At 45.8% G+C, this 23030-nt stretch overlaps 1 protein-coding gene and 1 long non-coding RNA gene across 17 annotated transcripts in view; one reads left to right on the top strand and one right to left on the bottom strand.

Annotated features, from left to right (window-relative positions):
• The window catches only part of LOC130211498 (NACHT, LRR and PYD domains-containing protein 12-like), a 295374-nt gene that overhangs the window by 219336 nt on the left and 53008 nt on the right, over positions 1–23030 (bottom strand). The window lies entirely within an intron of this gene.
• LOC130211506 (uncharacterized) lies at positions 8018–10553 on the top strand. 2 transcript variants are annotated; one of them, XR_008835085.1, is made up of 4 exons: positions 8018–8047; positions 9675–10048; positions 10132–10263; positions 10392–10553. It is a non-coding gene; the product is annotated as an uncharacterized LOC130211506 (long non-coding RNA). The 2 variants fall into 2 exon arrangements; XR_008835084.1 differs by lacking the exon at positions 8018–8047 and having other exon boundaries at positions 9579–10048.

Below are 23030 nucleotides of genomic sequence, written 5' to 3'. Positions count from 1 at the left end.
AAAGGTACAATGCAGACTTGTTAGTACTGGTGACCTCTACTAGTTAGGCCCATGATTATTTTTCATGAGATATTACTGTGTAGATTTTGGAATAAATTCAATTTTAAAGTTAGCGTAAGTAAAATAAATATTATTAATATTATGGTGTATATTTGGATTATATTTTTAACAAAATCTGAAACTTTTAAGTGAAAAAAGGGCAGGAATTACAGTCTTATGTAGTCTTGTTATTATGACTCTCTATTAGGCCCATATGAATATTTTCATGAGATATTACTGTGTAGATTTTGAATGAATTCAATTCAAAGTTAGCGAAACAAATATTATTAATATTATGAATTTGATTTTATTTTAAGCCAAATCTGAAACTTTCTTGAAAACAGGCACAATGTAGACTTGTTAGAAATGGTGACCTCTGCTAGGCCCATATGATTATTTCATGAGATATTACTGTGTAGATTTTGAATAAAATTCACTTTAAAGTTAGCAAGAAATAAATATTATTCATATTATGGCAATATTTGGATTTTATTTTAGCAAATCTGTAACTTTAAGTGAAAAAAAGTTACACTGCAGTCATTGTTAGTGGTGACCTCTCCTAGGTCCATTCATATTTTCATGAGATATTACTGTGTAGATTTTGAATGAATTCACTATAAAGAAGTGGCGAAAATCAACATTATTAATATTATGGCAATATTTGGATTTTATTTTAAGCAAATCTTGAACTTTCTTTGAAAAGGGCACAATGCAGTCTTGTTAGGTGGTGACCTCTGTCACCGTATAAATATTTTCATCAGATATTACTGTGTAGATTTGAGATGAATTCAATTCAAATTTAGCGAGAAACAAATATTATTAATATTATGGCAGACTATTTGGATTTTATTTTAAGCAAATCTGAAACTTCTTCTTGGAAAAAAAGGTTACAATGCAGTCTTGTTAGTGGTGACTCTATAGGCCCATGATTATTTTCATGAGATATTACAGTGTCGATTTTGAATAAATTCTACTTTAAAGTTAGCGAGAAATAAATATTATTAATATTATGGCAATATTTGGATTTTTATTTTAAGCTAAATCTGAAACCTCTTTGAAAAAAGGCAAATCCAATGCAGTCTTGTTAGTGGTGACCTCTGCTAGGCCCACAGAATATTTTCATGAGATATTACTGTGTAGATTTTGAATAAATTCACTTTAAAGTTAGCAAGAAATAAATATTATTCATATTATGGCAATATTTGGATTTTATTTTAAGCAAATCTGAAACTCGTGAAAAAGGGTACATTGCAGTCTTGTTAGTGGTGACCTCTGCTAGGCCCATGAATATTTTCATGAGATATTACTGTGTAGATTTTGAATGAATTCAATTCAAAGTTAGCGAGAAATAAATATTATTAATATTATGGCAATATTTGGATTTTATTTTAAGCAAATCTGAAACTTTCTTGAAAAAAGTTACACTGCAGTCTTGTTAGTGGTGACCTCTGCTAGGCCCATGCATAATTTCATGAGATATTACTCTGTAGATTTTGAATGAATTCAATTCAAATTTAGCGAGATATGTGGAGAATATGTGAAGAATGGAGCCTGAAACATTCACAGCAAATTTCGTGCAATTTGAACCGTAAGGGGCGCTACAATAATTCACCAAAGTTGGCCGCTTTTAATGCGCATGCCGTTTTGCTTGATTTGGCAATTTTCCATTTATATACTGAGAAGGATTTCAACCCCAAAACGCCAACAGAATCGGCTCAAAATAAGCTTTATAGAATCTCAAGACTTGAACAATGAACACTGTGAAAAAAAACGGACTTTTCGTCGGTAGGAAATTGACGTTTTTTTACTGCCAATAATTGTGTACTTTCTGTGATTTCTTTATGTTAAAAACTATTGCTTAAACTCATCCAATACTTCCTCAAAAATCATGTGTGATGCCAGTCAAGCCTGAACACATTCACACAAAGAAACAAGCACATTTCTTCGAGGAACACCGATTGAAAAGTAAAATAACCCTAATTTATTCACTTTCACGATAATCTTACCCCCTACAGCTGATGCAATTACATCTAATCAGTGGTACAGAGCAATAGGTGCTTGCCTAGTGACACAGAGACCTGTTTTTGATTCCAGGCTAAGGCAAAAATAATGTTATCGGGTTTTTTTTCTACACTTCACTTAGAGACATATGATGCATGGATATGTTCACAGACACAAAGCGCCACCTACTGGCTCAACTGGACTTCCTTCAATCTGCCACAAATGTGTCCTTCCAATAACCATAATTGATTCAATTTCACAATAATGTTACCCACTAAAGCTGATGCAATTACATCTAATAAGTGGCGCAGAGGTATAGGTGCTTGCCTTGTGACCCAGAGACCTGTGTTCCATTCCACATTCACATGAATAACACCAGGCACGTGCACAGACATTTTGGGGGGCAGGTACTCAAACCAAAAAGAGGGCACCCAATGCCAAAAAAAAATTCTGACAGAGTTGAAGCATTATCATCAATACACTGATGACGCTGTCCTTGACCTGCGTCTCCTCTGGCAGCATCAGACCACTAGCTTACATTTTCTTTATGAATAAAGATGAATTATTATATTGCAACAACAGTACAAGCGTTCTGATTGGCTAATGGGTCTTCATGCCAGCCACGTATCGCCCTCCTCGCTGGTCTGATACGGATCCGTATTGCCCTCTTACGTCATTTTCAAAATGAGCGATATTGATAGACAGCCAAGAGCAGTGGTCCTCAAACTAAGGCCCGCCTCCACATTTGGCCCGGCCCTCTGAACAATACCAGAGAGGCCTTATGATTTTTTTTTCAGTCTGGCCACGCAAATCCTAGACTAGCCCATTATTTAGAATGGAATAAGAACTCTCTCTCTCTTTTTCTCTCTCCTCTCTCTCTCTTCTCTCTCCCTCTCTCTACTCTAACATAACTAACGTCAGTAAACAGCTGGACGAGGCTTTTAAATCACGGATTTCTTGAGTTTTCGTTTATTTATTTTTTTAGGTAACGTCGGACCAGTTGTGACGTTATGCACTGCGTGGAGGAGGAAGTGGAGGAGCCCGGCGGGGAGAGGGATAGGAGGGGGGCTCGTGAGCAGGGGGGACTTGATGACAGAAAGAGTAACTTTTATTCTTAAATACTGATGAATAAAAAAAATGTGTCTCCAGCAAAAAGGGCACTTTACTCATCCAGGGTAAAGGGGCTGGTGCTTCAGCACCACTCGGGCTCTATCTGTGCACGTGCCTGAAGAACACACAATGCCATCGTTCACGTTAACTGTGTGTTCATTTGTGACCAGGCTGGTGTTATGTTTCAACATCTCTTATTTTGAAATATCTTCCGCCCTCTTCCCGGATGTTATTCTTTAGCTTGATGAAATTTTATTTTGAAATATATTCCGCCAATTTCTGCATGTTATTCTTCAGCCTGATGAAGCTTGATTATATATGCCACGCAACCAAAAGAGACGCCTGTAGTGCCGAGAGACGGGAGTCGGAGGCGGAGTATCCAGCACAAAGCTTTAATGAACACAATACCAAAAGACGTTCATTCGCCAAGTCAAAACCGGACTAAACTGGACGGTCGTTCCGTCCGCTAAACGGGTCCGTGCTAAACACTCCCCCCACCCATAGTTCCGTGGGTGAATTATGTTATCCACCACACAAGCCCCCCCAGAATTCACCCATAGTCAAAGTCCTCGTGACGGAAAGGGGCGACGACCCGACCCGCCTCGAGCGGGTGACAGGGCCGAGGAGAGGAAACAGCAGGCACGCCGCGGGCGTCCGCCACCCCGGAGGTCCCGGGGTCAACAAGGTCGCTGGAGTCTCAACGGGCAGCGCGGGCGCAGCGCAGGCGGACGCCCCGGCGTGGGGCGCCACCTCCACCGGTCTGGAAATGTCCACGTTAGCCGGCTTAACCTATCCCAGGAAACGGTCTCAGGCCTACCCCCGACGTCCACCACCAGGCACTTGTCTCCATGGCTCAAAACCCTGAACGGGCCATCGTAAGGAGGGCGTAGGGGACCACGGTGGGCGTCGTGGCGAATGAAAACATAGTCCACCGTGCTCAGATCGGGGGGCATGCGGAAGGTGGGAGTGCCGTGTTGCGATGTGGGAACAGGCGCGAAAACCCCAGCGGTTTCCAGTAGGAGGAACGTTGTTTGGGCCGACCAGGGGACCGAGGCGCCGGGAATAAAATCGCCTGGCACTCGTAGGGTCTGCCCAGACCAGCTCCGCCGAAGAGGACCGCAGGTCCTCCCAAGCGCACCTGAGGCCGAGCATCACCATGGCAGCCTATCCACCCAGTCGCCGTCCCTCAAGCTGGCCCGTGGGGCTGCCTTCATGGAACGGTGGAAACGTTCGCACAAGCCGTCGCCTGGGGTGATAGGCGGTGGTCGGATGCAGCTTGACCCCAACCCCTCAGCCACTGCGTTCCAGAGTTCCGAGGTGAACTGCGAGCCCGGTCCGAGGAGATGTCTGAAGGAGTCCCAAAGCCTTGACCCAAGTGCCGATGAACAGCGTGCCACATCAGAAGCCGGCGTCGAGGAGGGGAACAGCTTCAGGCCAGCGGGTCGTCCTGTCGACCATGGTGAAGAGGTAGGTGAACCCGTGAGAGGAGGGAAGCGGTCCCACCAGGTCGGCGTTGGCGTGGTCGAACCTCCTTCGAACGGTAAACTCTCAAGGGGGCCTTAATATGGCGGTGCACTTTTGGATCGTTGACAGTCAACGCAAGAGCTGACCCACGCACCAACGTCCTTTCTCAGTCCCTGCCATACAAACTTGGGAAACCAATTTCACAGACGGCTTCCTGCCGGGTGGAAAGGCCATGCAACGCCTCAAAACGGGCCGCGCCAGGACAACGGGACCAGCGGTCGAGGCTGGCCTGTGGAGACGCCGCACCATAGCCTCACGTCCGAGCCCAACCGCGACCTCCTCCAGGCGCAATCCTGTGTCCGAATCCCTCAGGGCCTGGACCCCATGGTCGGAGGCCTGGTCCACGCTCATGCGGACGTAATCCAGGCCCAGTTGGGCGGCCCGATGACCGTTTCGAGAGGCAGTCTGCGACCACGTTAGACTTGCCAGCAATGTGTCGGATGTCCGTGGTGTACCGGAGATGTACGCCAGCTGGCGCTGCTGGCGGGCCGACCACGGCTCCGCCACCTTGGACATGCAGAGCGTCAGAGGCTTGTGATCCACGAAGCCGCAAACTCCGCCCTTCCAGGAGGAATCGGAATGGCGGATCGCCAGCCAGAGTCCAAGGAGTTCCCTGTCGGCGCTGTATTTGCGCTCCTGGGGTCAACTGGCGACTGAAAGGCGGCGGCTGCCAGGCACCATCGACCCATTGCTCGTGCAGCGCTACCGACGGGCGTGAGTCAGGCCAGCGTCGGTGGTGATGGCGATGGGGGCATCATGCGACGGATGGGCCAACATGGCGGCCTCGCCCAAAGCGGCCTTCGTGGCCTCGAACGCCTTCTCCCTCTCCGCCGTCAGTCGACAGCCTGGTTAGGGACTTGTCCTGAGAGCCCGTACAGTGGGCGCATGGCGTGAGCCGCCTGGCGGATGAACCGTGGTAAAAGTCACCATCCCCAGGAATTCCCGGGCGCCCGGTGTGTGGGCGGGGAAGCCAATCGCCTCCACCTTCGACGGAAGGGCGGCCCTCCTTGTTGATGAGGTGCCCCAGGAAGTGGATGGAGGACAACCGAACAGGCACTTCCGCGGTTGACGATCAGCCCGTGCTGGTCGAGCCTCCTGAAGAGGTCGAGGGTGACCCTGGTGCTCCTTTTCGGAGGAGCTGGCGACCAGGATGTCGTCCAAATACACGAAGGGGCATCTCCTGGCGCCGAGTCCATTAACCGCTGAAAGGTCTGAGCCGCGTTCCTGAGCCCGAACGGCATCGCAGGAACTCGAACAACCCGAACGCGTCACCACCGCTGTCTTTGCGATGTCCGAGGATGCACGGCACCTGGTGATAACCGCACCAGGTCCACCTTGAGAAGACCCGCTTGCCCGCCAGGTGTGCTGAGAAGTCCTGGATGTGCGGGATTGGGTAGCGGTCGGGCGTGGTGGCGTCGTTCAGGCGGTAATCCCACAAGGTCGCCACCGTCTGGCTTGGGAACGATGTGGGTGGTGAGGCCCAGGGGCTGTCCAGCGCGGATGATGCCCAGGCGCTCCATGTTGGCGAACTCCGACTTAGCGACTTTCAGCCTGTCGGGTTGAGTCGCCGGGCCCCTAGCGTGAGCAGGCGGGCCCTTGGTGTCTATATGATGCTCTACACCATGTTTCGTCGTGACCGCTGGGAAAAGGTAGGTCGGGTTATACCGGGAACTCCTGAGCAGGCGTTGATATTCGTCCCCTCTGAGAGGGAGCTGGAGAGTCCGCCGTAAGCCGCCCGACTGCGGGCACATTCAAGCGATGAGAACGTCCGTCGTCCACCAGGCGGTTGTTTTTCACGTCTACCAGCAGATTGTGCGCACAAAGGAAATCCGCCGAGGAGGAAAGGAGATGTCGGCGTGACAAAATCCCACCTGAATCGCTGGCCTCCAAAGCACAGGTCTGCGGTCTTTGTGCCATACGTGCGGATGGGTGTGTCGTTAGCGGACCTCAACTGTGGACCATGGGCGCCCGGGCGGTGTCCTCCACCGTAGCCGGCAGGACGCTCCTCTGAGCCCCGGTGTCGCAAAGAAACCGCGGCGGAGAGGGTGTCCCTGATGAACAATAGCCGGGTTGACGTGCCTGCACTCGGCCACTAACGAGCGCAAGCCTTGGCGTTCCGTCGGCTTGAAGTTGCCGGGACCGGCACCTCTTTGCCTTAAGCGCCAAACGTGCGTGGAAATAGCACATACCATTGCTGGCACTGCCATCGTCCGGCAATAGGGCTCTGTTGGTCAGCCTGTCCCTGTCCGGTGGGTAGGCACTGCGTGTTGGGGCTAGCACTTCGGGTGCAAAACTCTGAGCCGCCAGGAAAAAACGGTCGGCCTCCTCCGCCAACGCGTGGCTCAGTAATCTTCGTGCCCGGGCCGTCCGGACCTGCGGTGGCATGTGTTGGAGGAACAGCTCCATGAAGAGGAAGTTAGGTTCTTCAGCACCCAGCAGGTTAAGCATCATCTCCATATGTTCAGAGGGTTTGCTGTCCCCGAGGCCCCGAATAGCCAACAAGCGTTGGGCCCGCTCTGACTGTGACAGCCCAAAAGTCTTCAATAGGAAGGCTTTGAGGTCCCTGTACTTGCCGTGGTCCGGGGGATTCGCTATGAAATTCGCCGCCCGGGTCGCAGTGGATCTTCCCAGCGCCGACACGACGTGGTAGTAGCGTGAGGTATCGTCCGTGACGTCACGGATGGCGAACTGCGCCTCTGTCTGCGCGAACCACGCCGTCGGTGAAAACTCCCAGAACTCCGGCAACTTAATAAAAGCATTATTCGCCATGTTCGTTTTGGTCTCTGAAGCTTCAGCGAGACCTTCGTCGGGGTCACCAGTGTAGTGCCGAGAGACGGGAGTCGGAGGCGGAGTATCCAGCACAAAGCTTTAATGAACACAATACCAAAAGACGTTCATTCGCCAAGTCAAAACCGGACTAAACTGGACGGTCGTTCCGTCCGCTAAACGGGTCCGTGCTAAACACTCCCCCCACCCATAGTTCCGTGGGTGAATTATGTTATCCACCACACGCCACTATATTTCGTGGCGAGTCGGTCTGTTGGCGTGGTCAGTAGTTGGGCAGTTAATTAGTATTTTGTTTTGTTTTATTGGATTATTTCGTTTTATTTTTTATTTTTGAGTAGTTAGTTAGTACAGTTATACATGAATCTGCACACTCCGGTACAGTAGGTGGCGGTATGCACCTAGGCAAGTTGGTTGCGATCCGCCATTCAAATTTAAAGAAGAAGAAGAAGAAGAAGAAGAAGAAGAAGAAGAAGGCACGTTCTTTACATCATGGAACCTTGATGGTCGCGGAGACACGGCGCTGTACACGGCGCTGTACACGGCGCTGGTAATGCCAGCGGCGACTGGTTTCAGTTCCAAGCTAAAAGTGAGGCGAAGCTAGTAACAAACAGGCTAGGCTAACGCCTTTGACGCTAAGCTACAGGCTGAGCTTAGTTAGTAAAGCTACATAATTCGGTATACTCGGAAGAGATGTGTTTGGTGTTTGCGGTGGGAGATGTTTAGAATGCCGTCGTGTCATGTGGGAGCTTGTTCTCCGAGGAGACACGTTCATGTGTTAAGCGTGCTGCCAAGGAGCTACAAGCTCATGGCTTAATGCGGTCAATGTTTTGGCTTGGTGGTCTTCACGTGTTAGAAGGGAAATGTTTCAGAAACATTTTCACTAATGCTTTTGAGTGTCTGTCGTCATGAAGACAACACATCACCAGAGACAAAACACAATACTCTATTTAATTGAGCCCAACTAACATTTAACAAAAATCCATCCTCCTGGGCTGAGATTGAATTAAAGCATGTTTGTGCTCAGTATTAAGAATCAGAATCAGAATCAGAAACAGGTTTATTGCCAAAGAATGTTTTCACAAACAAACGAGGAACTTTTTTTGGCGGAAGGTGCAAGAATCGCGACCAAGACACGGCGCCGTCTGCGGCGCCATCTAGGAAAGGGTGGATGAAAGATGACAGCATAACATGAGGGAAGAGAGGCGAGAAAAAGAAAAAGCCACCCCCCGACTATGCCCCTAGAGGGGTACAGTGTGGGAGCAGGAGAAACAAAAAACACCATTGCACATAAGCACATACATCTTAGACATGACTTGCTTGAGTAGGAAGGGGAGGGCCGGTAATCCAAAGACTGGCCGATAGCCCCGTCATTGGGGGCAGAAGGTTACCAGCACCGACAAGCAGCCAGCCCGGGCCTTCGCCCACGGCGCCGAGACCCGTCCTGTCACCCTGGGGGCAAAGCAGGCGGCGTGGGATGGGGGTAGTGAGTGCTTTCAGTGTGATGGTTGTGTGTGTAAGTGGCCAATGTTACTTAAGATAATATAATACTTTATTCATCGTCAAATTTATTGAAGCAGCAGCAAACATGTTTACATGTAAACAATAAAATAGTACAGCAGAAAACATTATATTTAAGACTTTTAATGTATAGTTGTTTAGACAAATTGTATTGTAGTTATTAATCCTTGTTGTTTATTCTGTTTCTTAACCCTCCTGTTGCCTTAGGGTCAATTGACCCGATTCAATGTTTAACCCTCCTGTTACCTTTATATTTATTAACATATTTTACCCTTTGGGTTCAATTTGATGCCAGCAATTAAAACCTCCAGAAAATTATTAGAATTAATATTGTTTTCCAAGTTTAAGTGTGAGGCACTTTATGTTTGTTTGTTGACCACCGAAAGAACACCGACATTAAAATTGAATGGGGTCAAATTAACCCTAAAGGCGGCAGGAGGGTTAAATATTAATCGGGTCAAATTGACCCTAAGGCAACACAAGGGTTAATAGGACGTGGCACTAAGCCCCCCTTTACCGGAAAAAGCCACAAATTGGTAATTCCAGCCCAGTCTCCAGATAAGAAGGTAGTACGCAGCCATTAGGGAAATAAATACTATGTTATTTGTCAATGGAGGCCTTTTCTTAAAGTGGGTCCTTTCTCAAATTAAAACGACGTACGCCTCCAAATAGTAACTTTATTTTTCTTGCAATAGAAACCGACTGTGGAACGTGGCTAGACGCTTGCTTCCTCTAAGAAAAATCTGCTTCAACACCAGGTGAGTCTTTTGAAATCATTCAATATGACTTGTTTGAAATGTTTGTTGTACAGTTAGAGTGAGCACGTCTTATAATAAAATAAGTGCTAAAACCTTGAAGCAACTTGAGTTTGACTCATGAATGAAATGTGCGTCTGAACCGGTTTGACAGCTTCTGTTGCAGTGTGTGTGTCCTGTGACGTGAGTGTTGTGCAGCAGGTGTGTGTGTGAAGGTGTGGACTCTGCTATGCATCAGTGGGAGGACAGAGAGGAGTCCCTCCCTCTAAAACCTCTCTGTGTGGGGAACATGACAGCCAGACCAAAGCTCAGAGGTGAGGCCAGGACCGTTCTCCATGGCACGCCACTCCTCCGTCATGACTCACCCTCTAAGCTCTGAGTGTGTTGTGTTGAGCAGACCAGACTCACCTGGACCGGGACCTGGACCTGGACCGGGACCTGGACCTGGACCTGGACCCAGCTGTGTGTCCCTGAAGAGTATGGGAAGACCTGTGAATTTCAAAGATGGAGTTCAGCCTGTTGAACTAAGGTGAGCTTTCATTAGGCGACTGTTTCTATCAGGATCCATCAGCAGAGGTCAGACCTCCTTTACCTTTGACTTCAGGATTCCTTAAGACAGAACATAATATACAACTTGTACTTTTGTTTTCTCCAAAGAGTTCAGCAACAGAGATCCCAAGTGATCCCAGGAGACCTGGACCCCATATTTAAGGTGTGTGAGTCAGAGACTGTATAACATATAGAGATGGTCAAAGAGTTGGATCGTTGATGGAGATTAGACGAGCAGGTGGAGCAACAGAGGAGACGTCCACCTGTCAATCAAAGAGGCCGCCCTCTATGTCTCACCTTCAGGCCTAATATCATTTAACGGCTGAGTTATTTATCTGTAGGGATGAACTCACTTGTGGAGCTTTTGTGTGTGGCACTGACTCGCTAATCACCGCCAAGCTTGCAAGCACAAAAGGAATCTCAGGAATTGTTATATTGGAGAAGTTTCAATTTTCATACCTGCAAACTCAGTGAAGGGTGAAAAAAGTGACCACAAATCTAAATAATATTAATAAACAGTTTAAGAACAAAAGGTCCTCCGCTCTGACTAAGCCCTATAATAATAGTAATAACAAATATACATTGTCATTATATATAATATGGTTAAAGGACTCAAGGACTTTTCCTTGAGTCTGTTCTGCCTCTACCTGGTTGTCACGATACTAACATTATAACTTCTATACGATACCTGCCATAAATATCAAGATACTGATACCAGAATTCAATACGATACCAGAAATACGAGACTGGTATATTTATCTATACTATTAATGAATACAACATCTGTATGGTTCACTTTTTACCAACTTTTTCAACACTTAACAAATGGCAGTAATATTAGTATTAGCCCACAGCAAGATATGAATGAAACTACATGGAGCCATCATAGCATTGATTATACGCTAAGAGGCCTTTAGTCTGTATCTGACCAGATGATACAGAGTTCATCAGGATGAGCCCGTTAAGGAATCCCCTTAAGGGGACCAAACGGGCCCCCCCAGAAAAAATGGGAGACCCAAAAAAACATTTCCCCCCTTTTCATCAGCCTTGGAAAACTTAAAAAAAACCGGGGTTTTAAAAAAAGTGGGAGAATTTCCCAATCCAACCGTTCAGGGTTTAGGGGATTTAGTGGAAAACGCCGGGGGGTATCGGAAAACCGGGGGGGGGTCCCGGTTTCCTTCCCCGGACCCGCTTTTTGCCTAGGGGTGGGGCCCTTTTAAGGGTCCCATTTTAGGTGAATGGGGCAATTTGGGCCGAAATCCGGGGGGCAAGCAATCCCCGGGTGGGCGGAAATTCCCCCCCAAACTGGGCCCTAAGCCCAAAAGGGGTTTTAATTTTTTTAATTAAAAAAAACCCCTTTAACCCATGGGTAAATTAATTTAAACGGCCGAATTGCAAAAAAGGAATTTGTTTTCCGGGGCAACCTTAAAAAAGTTAACCCCCCGGGGAAAAACCCTTAACCCCCTTAAAAATAATCGATCCCCAAAAAAGAAATTTTTTTTGGGTAAGGGGCCCCCCAACCCAAAATTTGGGGGAGTGGGGTCCCTAAAATTGTCAGAACAAAACTTTTTATTTTTGCAAAAATTTAACCCCAACCCGAGCCCAAAACCCAATCAGAGCAATTTGGGGCCCATCCGGGTTGTTTTCAAAATGGGGTTTTTGGCCCATAGTCCAAAATTAACCCCAAATTAGCCTGTTCAAATTTGGGTTGGGCCCTTAAAAGAAAACGGGTGGGTTCCCCAAACCCCCCTAGCCTTTACCCGTGTCTGAGTTTACCCCAGAAGAAAATTTTAGGCCCCAAAGGGGCAAAAAAAAGTTTCACCGGCCCCTTTAATAGCGAAAAGCTCTTTACCCCCATGGATTCCCTTTAAAAGGGGTCAAATTAACGCAATTTTGGCCCCCGAGGGGCTTTGAAAACGTGACGATGTAGGGGTTTGGAAAAACCCCCGATTTGGGGGTTTTTCCCAACCAAGGCCGGGGAAACAATGAAATCCCAAAGTGATTGGGCCCGGGGTTTTTGGGGTTTTAAAGGCCCGATAAACCCCTTTACCGCTTTTTAAAACCAAAAGGGGGCCCCCTTTTGACAAAAATAGTTTGCCGGTAGGCCCCACCCAAAAAGGAACCCCCGTTTTCTGGGGGGTTTTAAATTTCCCCCCCAAAAAATTGCCAAAATTTTTAAAAAGGGGTTGGTCCCCCTGGGGTTTCAAAAAGAAATTTTTTTTGGCCCTTTAATTTTTAAACCTGCACTAAAAGATGGTAAGAAAAAACCTGCCCCAAGACCCCGGGCCTTAAAAACATCCCCCTAAACCTTTTGGATTCCAAACCCTTTTTCCCCCCTTGAAACCCCCCCATTTTGGTCCCCGTAAATTAAAACCCCCGCAGCAAAACCCCTAAATTTATTGGGAAAAATTTTTAAGGGTTTTGTAAACCGGTCAAAGTTTAGTTATTGGGCCCCAACTTGACACGGAAGGAAACCTTCCCCAAAATTTGGGGGCCGGCCCAAACTTAAACCGCGGGGTTCCCTTTCCCCCCCCCATTTTTGGTTTAGGAAAGGGCCCCCCTTACGGAGGGGAAAAAACTTGGAAAAATTGGGGAAATTTGGGGGCTCCCTCGGAGGTTAATTTTTGGAAAAATTGGGGAATTGTTTTCAAGGGGAAAAATAATAGTTGGGGAAACTTTCCCCGGGGAAAAAATTTGATCCCGTGGGGTTAAAGGGGTCCCTTGCCAGAAAACCTAGGGGGAAGCGGCCGATTTTCCCTTGGGATTTTGGGCCCCCGGGGGAATTTTAAAAGTTTCCATTGGGAAATCTTTTTTTTCCCCCAATAAACCCTTTTTTGGGTTTTAAAAGGCCCCAAATCCCAGCCTGTTTTCCCCCGGAGCCCCAACAAAAGTATAAATTTTGGGAAATTGTACCCAAAAGAGTTTTTGGGTTTCCCAAACCCGGAAAACCCTGGACAGAAAAAAAAGTTACAAACTTCCCCGATTAAAAATTTTAAGGGCCAAATTTCCCCGAGGTCCCGGTTTTTTTTAAACACTTCCGGGTTTGTTTTTAAAAGGGTTTTGGAAATTTTCCTTTGGGAAACTGGGGGGGAAAAAGAACCCCCTAATTCAGGTTTTTCAAAAGGATCTAAACCTCCCCAGGTTTATTTACCAAGGGTTTTAAAAAAAATGTTTAATTGAAAGGGGGCCTTTCCCCTGACAAATTTTTTTACAACCACCCCGTTTTTTTCGGGAATCCACGACATTAAAATTGTTGGGGCAAGGGCCCTGGCCAAAATTTGTTTAAAATTGGTTTAAGCAAGGGTTGGGTAAAAACCTTTTTCCAAAAAATTACCCCAGGGCCCCGGCAGGGCCCATTTTTTAACAAAAACCGAAATAGAAAACCCTTTTTGGAAAATCATTCCCTTTTAAACAGGCCCCCCAAAAAAATTAAACCCCTTTTGGGGCCGGGGGAAAAGGAAAAAGGCAGGTAATTCCAGGCCCAACCCGGTGGGGGCTTTTTTTGGGAAAAATCCCCTTAAGAAGGGTTTTTCTCAAATTGGGCAATTTGGTAACTCCCTTTTTGCCCCCCAAAACCCCCCAGACCAATGAAAAATTTAAATCGCCAAAAAGGTTAAAACCAAACCGGCCCGGAAGAGGGGACCCGGGGAAATCCCCCGATTGCCCCAAAAATAAAGGAAAAAATTGCAAATTCATTTCCAACCCCCTTTTAAAAAAAGGGCAACCCGCCTTAAGAACGGGAAAATGGCATTTGGTATTCCGAACCCAAAATAACAGTTTAACCTGAAAGGTTCCATGAAACCGGGCCCCATACTAAAGAAATGACCAAAATTAAGGGGCTTTAGGTTTTCAAGGGGCCCAAAAGGGGGATAAAAAATTAGTCCCCGGGGCCCCCCTTTGGTGGAAAAATTTTACCTAAATTTTAACCCACCCCAAAAGGAAAAAAAGGTTTCCAATTTCAGCCCGGGAAAACGGAAAACCGGGGTTTTTAAAGGGATCCCTTTTTGGGGGCCCATTGGGCGGAGGGAAAAAAGGGCTTTGGGTTGGGTTTAAAAGGGGCCCCTGTGTCCCCAAACCCTTTAAATTTTACCTCAGGTTTACCAAGGGTTTTTTAAAGAGGAAAATTCCCAGGTGGTTTTAAAAAAAGCCTTTATTGGTCTAATGGGAAAAAGCAAATGCATGGTAGAAGGCAATTGGGGGGAAAATTTTTCTAAAGTTCCCCAAGGGTAACCTTTTAAGGGGAAAAAACGTTGGCCATGCAGGGCCTTCGGAGGGGTTCCCCCCTTTTTGCCCCAAAGGCCCCCCCATCCCCTTTTGGGTTTTTTAAAGTTTTAAATCCGAACCAAAGGGGTTTTAAAGGGTTTTGGGGGTTAAAAAGGTTTTTCCAAAAAGAAATAATCCAGGGGGCCCCATAAAAGGGCCTTTTACCCTTTTTCCTTTAGTTTGAAAAAAAATCCCTCCTAGGGGAAAGTAAAAAACCCTTTAAAAAACTTTGGGGCACCCGGGGGGCCCCCGGGGTATGCCCGGGAAAGACCCCCAAAGGGGTCAGAAAAAGCCCCCAAGAAATGCATTCTTTTTTTTGGAAAGGGGGTTTTTTCAATGGGGGCCCCTCTGCAGGGTTCCCCTTCCACCAAAAAGGTGGCCCCAACTTTACTTGGCGGAAAAGTTAATTTCCGAATTCCCCAAAACCCCCAAAACCCCGATGCCAACCCGGGGGCCAGAAAAAAGTTTTCAAAAATTTGTCCCTCCCCCCAAACCCTTTAAATTTGGTGTGGAATTGGCCCAAAATGAAATTTGTTTTTTACCGGGGGGGGCCCAAAACTTGCCCCGGGGTTTTAAAAGGGAAAAGTACTACTTTAAAATAACGTGGTTGTTTTGGTGCACCGGGTCCCTTGGGGCCAAATTTAAGGCCCCCCAGGGAAAAAGGGCCCCAAAACTTTGCGGCTTGGTCAAAACATAGAGGTTAAACACGTTTCGGGGCCAACCCAGAGTTCATCCCAAGGGTCCTAAAAAGGTCAATAAAAAAATCCCCTTTGGGCCCGAAGGGGGATTCCAAAATTATTCCCGTTTGACTGAGCTTTCTTATTGGCCCCCGGGAAACGCAATTGGATAAAAAAAGTGCAGGGCAAAGGGTTGAAAACCCAACCACAAAAGGGGAAAAGGGGCCATTTTCTTTAAATGGTCCCCGGTTTTTGGGGGTAATAAAAGGGGGTTTTTAAAAATTCCTGAAAAGGGACCCCTTTGGGGTTTTATCCAGAAAAAAAGGGGGAAATTTTGGTTTTGCCCCCAAAGTGTTTCGCCTCCCAATTTGGTTTTCCAATGGGGAAAAGGGAGCTAACTTTCAAAAAGGGGTTTAACCCCTGGCCGAGGGAAAATTTAAAGTCAAAAGAGGGGTTTTTAAAAAACCCAAAACAAAGGGGGTTTTGGGGGCAAAAGGAAGGAATAAAATTTTAAGGGTTGCTTTAAAACAGGGTTAAGGGGGCCCGGGGTTTTTTAGAGTTTTGGGCCCTTGGTTTTGGAAAAAATTTTTTTGGGTTTTTAAAAAAAAATTCCTTTTTTTTAAAAAAATTTTTTTGGGGGTTTTTTTTTTAAAAAAAATTTTTGGGGGGGGGCCCCCTTTTTTTTTTCCCCCCCCCCTTTTTTTTTTTTTTTTTTTCACTTTTTTTTTTAAAAGGGGGGGGTTTTTTAAAAAAATTAAAAAAAATTTTTTTTTTTTCCCTTTTTGGGGCCCCCTTGGTTTGTGGGTAAAATTTTTAAAAAAAAAAAAAAATTTTTTGGGGGGGGGCCCCCCCCGGGAAAAGGGGGGCCCCAGGGCCCTTTTTAAAACCCAAAAAATTTTTTTGGGGTTTTTTTTTTAAAAAATTTTTTTTTTGGGTTTTGGCCCTTTTTTAAAAAATTTTTTTTTTAAAAAAAAACCCAAAATTTTTTTTTAAAAAAAAAGGTTTTTTTTAAAAAAGGGAAAAAAATTTTAAAATTTTTTTAAATTTTTTTTTAAAAATTAAATTTTTTTCCCCGGGTTTTGGGGTTTTTTTTTTAAAAATTTTTTTTTTAAAAAAAAAATTGGGAAAAAAAAAAAAAAATTTAAAAAAAATTTTAAAAAAAATTTTTTTGGGGAAAAAAAATTTTAAAAAAATTTTTTTAAAAAATTTTTGGGGGGGAAAAGGAAAAAAAAAAAAAAAATTTAAAAAAAAAAAAATTTTTTTGGGCTTTTTTGGTTTTTTAAAAAACCAAAAATTTTTAAAAAAAAAAATCCCCTTTAAAAAAAAAAAAAATTAAAAAATTTTTTTTTTAAAAATTTTTTTCTTTTTTTTTTTTTTTTTAAAAATAAAAATTTAAAAAAAAACCCCCCCCCCAAAATTTAAAACCCAAAAAAATTTTAAAAAAAAAAAAATTTTTAAAAAACCCAAAAAAAATTAAAACCCCCAAAAAACCCCCAAAAAAATTAAAGGGAAAAAACCCTTTTTTTTTCCCCCAAAAAATTTTTTCCCCAAAAAAAAAGGGGGAAAAAAAAATTTTTTTGGTAATTTTAAAAAACCCCTTTTTTCCCCAAATTAAAAACCCCTTTTATTTAAAAAATTTTTTAAAAAAAAAAAAATTTTTTTTTTTTTTGGGGGGTTTTTTTTTTTTGGGGGAAAATTTTGGGGGGAAAAAAAAAAAAAATTTCCCAAAAAAAAAAATTTTTTTTTTTTTAAAAAACCCCAAAAAAAATTTTTCCCCCCAAAAAACAAAATTTTTTTTTTTAAAAAAAAAAAAAGGGGGAAAAATTTTTTTCCCCCCCTTTTTTAAAAACCCCCCCCCTTTTTTTTTTTGGGTTTTTTTTTTTAAAGGGAAATTTGGTTTAAAGCCAAAGGAAATTTTTTAAAAAACCCCCCCTTTTTTGGGGGCCCCCCCCCCCTTTTTTTTTCCCGGTTTAATTTTTTTTTTTTTTTTTTAAAAAATTTTTTAAAAAAAAAAAAATTATTTTTAATTTTTTTTTTTAAAAAAAAACCTTTTTAAAAAAAAAGGGGGGGGGAAAAGGGGGGGGGGGAAAACCTTTTAAAAAATTTTTTTTTTTAAAAAAAAATTTTTTAAAAAAATTTTTAAAAAATTTTTTTTTTTTTTTTTTTTGGAAAAAAAACCCCCTTTTTTTAAAAAAATTTTTTTTTTTTTTTTAATTATTTTTTAAAAAAAAAACTATTTTTTTTTTTTTTTTAAAAAAAAAAAAAAGCAAAAAAAAAAAAAAAAAGGGGGGGGGGTTTTTTTTTTAAAAAAAAAAAAAACCCCCCCCCCTTCCCCCTTTTTTGGGGGGGGGAAAAAAAAAAAAAAAAAAAGGGGGGGGTTAAAAAAATTTTAAAAAAGGCAAATTTTTTTAAAAAAGGGGAAACCCCCTTTTTTTGGGGAAAAAGGGGGGGGAAAAAAAGGGGGGGCCCCCCCCCCGGGCCCGGGGGGGTTTTTTTTCCCCCCCCCCCCGGGGGGGGGGGGGGGGGGTTTGGAAAGGGGAAACCCCCCTTTTTAAAAAAAAAACCCCCCCCCCCCCTTTTTTTTTTTTAAAAAAAACCCCCAAAAAAAAAAAGGGGGGGGGGGGGGAATAAAAACCCCCCCCAAAAAAAAAAATTTTTGGGGGGGGGGAAAAAAAATTTTAAAATTTTTTTAAAAAGGGGGGAAAAAATTTTAAAGGGGGGGGGCCCCGGGGGGGGCCCCAAAAGGGGGGGAAAACCCCGGAAACCCCCCCCCTTTTTTTTTTCCCCCCCCCGGAAAAAAAGGGGGTTTTGGGGGGGGGGCCAAAACCCCCCCCCCCCCGGCCCGGGGGCTTCCCCCCCCCCCAAAACCAAAATTTTTTTCCGGCCCCCAAAAACCAAAAAAAAGGGGCCGGGGGGTTTCCCGGGGGGGCCCGGGGGGAAAAAACCCCCCCTTTAAGGAAAACCCCCCCCTTTTAAAAGGCCCGGGGGAAACCCCAAAAAGGGGAAAAAAAAAAACCCCCCGGGGCCCCCCCCCTTTTTTTCCCCCCCCCCCCAAAAACCCCCCCCTTTTTTTTAAAAAGGGGGGGAAAAAAAACCCCCCTGGGTTTTGGGGGAAATTTTCCCCCCCCCCCCCCCCCGGGGGGGGCCCCCCGGGTTTTTTTTTCCCCCCTTTTAAACCCCAAAAAACCCCCCCAAGGGGGGCCCCCCCCCCCTTTTAAGGGCCCCCCCCCAAAAAAAAAAAAAAAACCCCTTTTTTTTTTTTTTTTTTTCCCCCCCCCCCCCAAAAAAAGGGGGGGGGAAAAAGGAAACCCCCCCCCGGGGGTTTTTTTTTAAAACCCCCTTTTGGGCCGGGGGGGGGGGCCCCGGGGGGGGGGGGGGGAAAAGGGGGGGGGGGGAAACCCCCCCCGGGGGGGGGGGGGGGAAAAAAAATTTCCCCCAAAAAGGGGGGGTTTTCCCCCCCCTTTTTTTGGTTTTGGGGGGGGCCCCCCCGTTTCCCCCCCGGGGGGGAAATTTTGGGGCCCCCCCCGGTTTTTTTCCCCCCCCCGGAAAATTTTCCCCCCCCCGGGGGGGTGGGAAAAAAAAAACCCCCCTTTTGGGGTTTAAAAGGGGGGCCCCCCTTTTTTAAAAACCCGGGGGCCCCCAAAAGGGAAAAACCAAAAGGGGGGGGGGAAAAACCCCCCCCCCCAAAAAAACCCTTCCAAAAACCCCTTAAACCCCCCCCAAAAAAGGGGAAAGGCCCCCCCGGAAAAACCCCCCCCCCCCCCCCCCAAAGGGGTGGGGGGGGTTTTTCCCCCCCCCCCGGGGGGGTTTTTAACCCAAAAACCCCCCCCCCGGGGGGGCACCCCCGGGGGGGGGGAAGGGGGGCCCCGGGGGGGAAAAAAAAGGGGGGGGGGGCCCCCCCCGGGGGGGAAAAAATTTTCCCCCCAAAGGGGGGAAGGGGGGGGGCCCCGGGGGGGCCCCGGGGGGGCCCCCCCCCTTTGGAAAAAAAGGGGGGAAAAATTCCCCCCCCCCCGGGGGGGGAAAAACCCCCGGGCCCCCCCGGGGGGGGGCCCGGGCCCAAAAAAAAGGGGGGGCCCGGGGGGGGGGCCGGGGGGCCCCCCGGGGGGGGAAAAAAAAATTTGGTAAAAGGGGTTAATTCCCCCCGGGGGGGGTTTTTGGGGGGGGGGGGAAAACCCCCTTTTGGGAAAGGGGGGAAAAAAAAGGGTTTTCCCCGGGGGGCCCCGGGGGGGGGGGAAAGGGTTTTGGGGGGGGGGAAAAAAACCCCCCCCCCCCCCCTGGGGGCCCCCCCCCGGGGGGGGCCCCCCGGGGGGGGGCCCCCCAAAAGGGGGGGGTTTTCCCCCAAAAAAATTTTTAAAGGGGGGGCCCCCGCCCCCCCCGGGGGGGGGGGGTTCCCCCCCCCCCCGGGGGGGGGGGGGCCGGGGGGAAACCCCCCGGGCCCCCCCCCCCCCGTGGGGGGGGCCCGGGGGGGAAAATTTTCCCCCCGGGGCCCGGCCTGGGAAAAAAGGGGAAAAAAAAAACCCCCCCCTTTGGGTTTGGGGGGCCCCCCCCCAAAGGGGGAAAAAAGGGGGGGAAAAATTTTCCAAAAAATTTTTCCCCCAAAAAAAAAAAAAATTTTTTTTCCCCCCCCAACCCCCCCGGGCCTTTTTTTTCCCCCCCCCAAAAGGGGAAAAAGGGGGGGGGAAAAAAATTTTTTTTTTTTTTTTTTTTTTAAAAAAAAACCCCAAAAAGGGCCCCCCCAAAAGGGGGGGGCCTTTGGGGGGGGGACCCCCCTTTTAAATTTTTTAAAAAAAGGGGGGGAAAAAAAAACCCCCCCCCCCTTTTTTAAAAGGGGAAGGGGTTTTGGGGGTTTTTAAAGGGGGGTTTTGGGGGGGCGGGGGGGGGGGGCCCCCCCCCCCCCCCGGAAAAAAAAAAAAAGGGGGGGGGGGGGAAAAATTTTTTTTCCCCCCCCGGGGGGGGGGGGGGCCCCAAACCCAAATTTTTTCCCCCGGGGGGTTTTTTTTTTTTTGGGGGGGGGGCGGTTTGGGGGAAAAAAAAGGGACCCCCCAAATTTAAAAATTTAAAAAACCCCCGGGGGGGGGGGGGGGGGGTTTTGGGGGAAAATTTTTTTAAAAAAAGGGCCCCAAAAAAGGGGTTAATTTTAAAAAAAAAAGGGGGGGGGGGGGGGGGGGAAAAAAAAAAGGAAACCCGGGGGGGGGGGAAAGGGAAAAAAACCCCCAAAGGGGGGGGTTTTTGGGGGGGAAAAAAAAACAAAAAAACAAATTTTTTTTAAAAAAGGGGGGGGGGTTTAAAATGGGGGCCCCCTTTTTTTTTTGGGGGGGGGGGGGGGGGGTCCCCCCGGGCCCCCCCCCCAAAAAAAACAAGGGGGGAAGGGGGGGGGGGGAAAAAAGGGTTTTTTTTTTGAAAAAATTTTTTCCCGAAATTTTAAAAAACCCCCCCCCGGGGGGGGAAAAAAACCGGAAAAAATTTTTTTTTTGGGGGGGGTTTTGGGGGCCTTTTTTTTTCCCAAATCCCCCGGGCCCTTTGGGGGGGGGGGGGCCCCCCCCCCCCCCTTTTTTTAAATTTTTTTTTTTGCCACCCCCTTTTAAAAAAAAATTTTTTTTTAAAAACCCGGGGGTTTTTTTTAAAAAAGGTTTTTTTTTGGGGGGGGGGGGGGTTTTTTTTTAAAAACCCAACCCAAAAATTTTTTTGGAAAAATTTCCCCAAGGGAAAAAGGGGGGTTTTTTGGGGGGGGGTTTTTTAAAAATTTTTTCCCCGGGGTTTTAAAGGGGGGGGGAAAAAAAAAAAACCCCCCAAAAAAATTTTTTTTTAAAAAAATTCCCCCCCCCTTAAAAATTTTCCCCGGGGGGGGGGGGGGGGGGAAAAAAAAAAAAGGGGGGGCCCCCCCCCTTAAAAAGGGGGGGGGGGGGTTTTTTTCCCGGGGGGGGGGGGGGGTTTTTGGGGGGGGGCCCCCTAAAACCCGGGGGCCCAAAAAACCCCCCCCCGGGTTGGGGGGGGCCCCCCCCCCCCCCCCCCCCGGGGGGGGGGGGGGGAAAAAAAAACCCCCCCCCCCCCCCCCCTTTTTGGGGTTTTCCCCGGGTTTTTTCCCCCCCGGGGGGGGGGGGGTTTTTAAAAAAGGTTTTTCCCCGTACTGAATTTGAGAAATAGAGAAAAAAGATAATTGATAATTTTAATCGGTTATTTGTTTTTTGGAAAATCATCTTCATCAACGAATTTTTAAACCCTCCTGTTAGGGTCAATTGAACAAGTTTAATGTCTGTTTTTAAATAAAAAGGGCTTTTCACTAAATATGAAATATAACTTTTATTTAAACTATTTATCAACAAACAAACCCCAATAACATTTAATAAATAGTTTATTAAATAAAACATTATAAATGAAACAGATAAACGAACATTTCTTTTGCCCATACATGTCAAAAAGGTTGTTAGAGCTGAGGAAACTGATTTTTCATGAACCATACCAGGCATGAACAAAACAGCTGACAGGACATGGACAGTTTCATGAGGGTCCTGAAGGCATCCAGGCTAATCAGCCAGGGACAAAAATGACAGCTGTTGTCAACAACAGTGGTTTAATAAAAAAGTAGCTCAATTATTAAAATGTAAGCTCAGTAAAATGTTAGATTACAAAAATTTTGATCAAGAACCATAAGGTTTTAATAACAATCATAAAATTAGATTATAGTTATGAAACTTTTTGATTAATCAAAGTTGAACTTTTCATGCAAATGAAATTTAAAGAAACCCTTGTTAACTGGGTTCACATTAAAACATGAACTCATCTGATTGGATGATGAACAGATTGTTTCTGTCATCTTTCTTCTTCTTTCACTAAATTTTAACTAAATGTCTGTTTACAGAAGAAGATGAAACCAAAGTGAAAGCCACTCGTGTTCTTGATGTCAATAATGATTCATTTGTATTGATATAATAAACTCTGTGTTGTTTTGTGTGTTTACAGACTGTCATGTGGATCACAGAGGAAGGCTGTTCTTTTGGGATCAGCTCTGAAGTCAAACCCTCCAGTCTCAGAGAACTGGATCTGAGAAAACCCGCTGCAGGATTCAGGAGTGAAGCTGCTGACTGGTTTTTTGGAGAGTCCATTGTAGCCTGGAGACTCTGAGGTGGGTTCACTGAATTATAAATAAAGATAAGAGCCCAATATGATCTTAATGTAACATGAATTAACTGATGATCACTGATTTAACAAAAGAAATCTGAAACAAATGGTTTCATAACCAGATGGAGTCCCCGCCCCATTTCTCCTTTCAGAGAACAAGAATATAATATCTTGGCTCTTTTATTGACATCTGCCTGAAGAAACTGAATTTAAAGCTGCAGGACAATTCAGTTCAATATTTTATAAAATTAAGTCCTTTATTTAAATCACATTTTCAAAAGATTTGTTTTAAAGCCTTTATTTTACTTTAAATATTAGAGTTTTTTATTCATAATTAATCCAGTTCAGTTGAAATCAATAATAAATATGTTGTAGATGTTATTGTTTATAGTTCTCTTCATTTATGTCTGGCCTGGACTAAAATGAGGACTCAGATGCAGAGGAGAGAACTATAGACTTTATTGAAATCCGAACCTCTTTGAGGAGAGACAAAAAAAAGGGCTCTGGAAAAGAGCTCACTAAATATAGCTAATCTAAAACACAAAGTCTTCAAAGGGAAAAAACCCGACAAAAAAACAAAACTTAAACTAGAAATTTGGAAAAATTTTCTGGAGGAAAAAGAAAACAACTCCCTGGGAAAATATCAGAAACCGTGACTTGGCTGTAGGCTGGGAAGGCCAAAAGGCCC

This window comes from Pseudoliparis swirei, chromosome 21, assembly GCF_029220125.1.
Source record: "Pseudoliparis swirei isolate HS2019 ecotype Mariana Trench chromosome 21, NWPU_hadal_v1, whole genome shotgun sequence".
NCBI classification, from domain to species: domain Eukaryota; kingdom Metazoa; phylum Chordata; class Actinopteri; order Perciformes; family Liparidae; genus Pseudoliparis; species Pseudoliparis swirei.
This window is presented reverse-complemented; position numbering and strand designations above follow the sequence as displayed.